Raw genomic sequence first — 4,575 nt, forward strand, 5'->3', positions numbered from 1 at the left:
GTTATTCAACCAATAATCGTTCCCACAATAATCGATTGAACGCACTAAAAAAAGTGTTATAATATCCTTTCTGGATAGATCAAGTATTTGTTTGTCGCTTTATAACACAAAGTGTTTCCAATTCTGGGAAAGTGTTCCAATTCACAACCAAAATGTACGATCCCAATCAAATCAAGCAACACAATCAAAGAGGGAACAACCAATATTGCTGCCGCCAAGATGAAATATCAATTAAAACAACATAGGTACAGTTCGGGAAGAAACATAGAAACCCAGTGAAAGCGACAGACAAAAGGAGAAAACTATTATGAAATGAAACATTACAATCTCAATTGGCATCGAAAGGATTAACAATAATGTACAAATAAAGAAACCATTAAGAACAAGTTGCAAATGCATGCATGGAGGGATTTTCACACACGAAACTTTCAAAATGGATCTTACACCGGCCCGCAAAATCCCTCCATACTACACAAGCCACTTCGATGCCTTTTGTCATGGTTCATTTAATAGCATAATCCACACTGAAGGAACGAGTAGGACTTACAACAGTACGCCTACCCTTCCTCCTTATGTTGATACAAGTGACTAGTTGGAAGCCTTACTTATATCCCTACTCACTAATCTGTTATTCGTTCGAACGGTTACTGACCTATTCTTTTCGTCACTGTCTGCTTCATAACTTTTAACTATTCCTAAGGGCCACCTTCCACGGGTCGAAATGTCTGAAGCCACAATTACTCTATCTCTGATCTTGGCTACAGAATTTGCAATGTAGTCTACTGTTAGTTGAAGCAATCCCAGTTCGTGAGAAATTTCTTTAGCACGTTCACAAGTTAGCAACAGCTTAGACCACCGGTCACTAACATCTTCACCACCAATGTTAACTGGTGACTTCAATCGTCACGTTTGTTCTCAAAGATTCCTCCCATCTGTATTTAATAATAATAATAATAATAATATATTTCTGCAAGGGCAGGTACACGCCATTTTTACAAGCATGATCTACAAGTTGCAACATATACTAGTTCACAGTTTGCATCGAACAATCGAGACTTGATATCTAACTGCTCTTTAAAAATGAGGATTTTGTTTTCCAAGTTCTTCGTTTCGCTTCTTGGAACCGTTTTTCTAAAACATGGTAGTCACTAAGGAGAGTCTCGTAAGCATCATGACCTTGTTCATAGTTGCTAAGTTCCCTTTCGAGCATTTCTGTCTCTCTCGGTATATTACGACTCTTTTAACCTCGTTTGATAGCTTTCATCTTCGTGTCATTCGTTTCACCTCTTATGTGCTTAGAATATAGCTTGGTCGTGATGTTGGGTCCTTGGTTAACCATTTCATATAGGTGGACCCCTATAAGCTTGACGTCATAATCAAAAACCCTTCCCTGTTTCTCTGGCTTTTTGGGATTCGGCACTGCATGACGAGAGCGGAAAGAAGGTACGTAACTGGAATCAACTGTTCCTTATGGTTGCACAGAGTTTAGTATTGTTACTTAAATTGGCTGGCTATTGTGTGTTCCGTTGCGCTTGGTCCCACAAATCCACAATTATAGTCAATTAGTAATTCCAATGAGACAGATATGGCTCCAGTAAGTTTGCCAAACGTAGAATGTAATGGGAATGTCACAATAGTCTATATATATAGATGATAGTCAATTGATAGTTCAGTTATCATATCCACAGGCATAATAGAACCAGGCATGTGTGTATGAGAGTGTATTTATTTATGAGCAGTTACAATGTCATGCTATGTGGAATTCACAAACGCCAGGAAGTCAGTAAGTAAGTGTTCAAGGTCATACACTTAAACAACAAGTACAATCGTTTTAGTGATAAATATACAGAATGTGAAAATAAACAAAATAAATGCAAAAGCTATCGAAAATTGTTCACAAAAGAGGTTTAATAGGCCTATCTCCACAACTAGGAAGATGCAAAAGATATCCGATTAAGAATTTGTGACGGTGAGCAAGATTTATAACTTCAACATCAGTGCCAAATAATTATGGTAGGTGCATTGGAGCTTATTGGATATCAGTATTGCTGACCGTGAATCCGTAATAATTCAGTTCTCTTTATACAGCTTATCAAAGTTCAGTACATAGATCAGTAAATGTCATGATAAATCCTGATTTGTCAAAATGACTTACGATAAACTTGATAAAAATGGTGAGCATATAGTGATATTTGTTGGGCTCCTTGAACTTGTATCACTCCTGCTGATTTCAGCACGAAAAATCCATTTGGGAACCTAAATAAGTATATTGTTGGTGTACAGGTTACATGTCTCATGAAAAATATCTTTACCCACAGAATAATCTATCTTCCATATGGTTGAAACTGATTTACATAGCAAGACTCATTCTAACCACAAATGATCCAGTTTTCATGCTTCACATCCATCTTTATATGGTAGGCCGGGAGCAAGAAGTTTTATAAAATAGCGTTGTGCATTTAAAGGTTAATAAATCCACAAAATCAATAGCTCTGTAAGCCTGCAACATTTGACGCTGACCACATAACTTTTAATAGGCTCACCTAGCTTAATGCACTCGGTCACGCATCCGCACTAGATCACGAGTGAAAACGCCGTGCTCAACTTCCGTGGCGACCACTAGCCATTTTGCATCAGTCACTTCTCGATATATTGATAACACATCAAATATATCTTCGAACCTCTTCCCTTCTGACTTTTGATTTCACAGGGTGAGCACGGTTCAATTATAGAAGTTGTTACTGGTTAAAGTGTTATCAAACTTCAAATAGTTGTGACATCTTCAGATCTTTTATAAAGGATAAGATTCGTTTGTGTATTTCATCTGCTGAACCGAGAGTCCTTAATTTAAATAACAGAGAGGAGTTTTGTTGTTTTTCAAGCGCTTTAGTAAAGTCGAAGTATAGAGCGGCAACTACCTACCCTTCATCCTTATTGTTTATTATGTAATCAAAGTATTCTAGGTGACAGGTTATGCATGACTTCTTGGGAAAAAATATGTTGTGAAGACAGTCGACTGATGCTTATCTAGATGATTGCCGATTTCCTTCTTATTAATCTTCATTGTTCTAGATGAGATGGGAGGGTGGTCAATCGGGCGATAGTTATCTACATCCAGTCTGGATCCTTTTCTAAAGTAATGGATGATGAATGGAGTTTCCATTTGCAAGGGAAAGTTTCTGAGTCAGAGGGCAGGTTGAATGTTTTGGTGAGCAGGATATGAGTGTCAGAACCACCATGTTTATTCAAATTAGCCAGTATTCCATAATAACTACTACCGAGAGAAGGTTTTCATGACCCAATTGAATTCCTCACAATACTCGGCGTGAATCTCAGGTCTGCTAATGTACATGAGTTTAAACTGCTGGCTATGCGTCCATTCTGATTACATTTAGTCAATAGCTGAGCTAATATGTTGCTGCGTAGTTCACATAGTTCTCCTAGGTCCATTATAGGTACATTAGTGACTTTTAAGACAGTAAGAATATCAGACTGAGTACAGAGACTCTTCTATAGCGTAGCTGTCGAAAAGCTATTTTTATTTTGTAAGTTGGAAGACTGTCTTTCAGCTTTTAATTTCTTTGTTTGTCGAAAGCTATTATTATTGCTGAACATTCATTGGATGTTGAGAATAGCTGAAAAGTCATGTTGAGCAAAGAACCTTCTTCTCAACTTCCCCAGTTTATATCTGAATTCGTTAGGAATATCATCACGATAAAAATAGTTTAAACGATGGATTTTCTGGTGGGCTTGTTGACTATCTGCGTCCAACTGTTTGCTTCTAGAACTTCAAAGATTTTTTCAAGATAAGAAGAACCACGTAATGGATGCGAACAAACACTCGGCGTATTTAAACCACCACCTAGTAACCTAGCTAGATGTAATGTAGATAATTAGGTAAATACTTGATTTAAATGTGCATCTAATGCACTGGCAGCAGCTAATGGTCTATTGATGCAACCCATTTTAATATCTTTTTTGGGGATATTTTGTATGCACTAACAGTGTCAAATCAAACAATTCACAACCCTCTGTAGATCAGTAATTAAAATACATCACGAGTTTACCAAGTACGCTAGAGATCTGAGATTAGCTATTTGATTGATAATCAAAGTGGATAAATTGCCGAACAATCTGGTGAGTGTAAGTTTATTTTGTTCAATCTTCATGCAATTGAGATTTGCGGATTGTTCTTTATATGTAGTCAGTGGTCTTCAGTTAAGAGATGTGGTAGTCGTTTGAAGGGATAGGGATGATTCATTCCCAAGATCCTCAGGAATAGATGTGGTAGTTGAGGTTAAGTCGGCGAATGATGTATCTGGCCACCACCAGTTTTCATATTTGTAATTGTTGATGATAAGTTATATAATATCAGGGAGGAGAATCCGTTCACTGTTTTTAAGATATCCATAAAGCAGTTGGGTTCAATCTTACGTGTTTCCCTATTCGGTACCGTGGATTTCGTTTTCCCACCAATCCTCGTCAGAGTAAGGAAGTTTCGTTGTCTCTGTGAGATGAATTCAAGTTCATTCGGTTCATTTTGTAGAAGTAGTAGTAGAAGTACTAGTTTTCAAT

The sequence above is a fragment of the Schistosoma mansoni genome, chromosome 6 (assembly GCF_000237925.1).
Source record: "Schistosoma mansoni strain Puerto Rico chromosome 6, complete genome".
NCBI classification, from domain to species: Eukaryota; Metazoa; Platyhelminthes; class Trematoda; order Strigeidida; family Schistosomatidae; genus Schistosoma; species Schistosoma mansoni.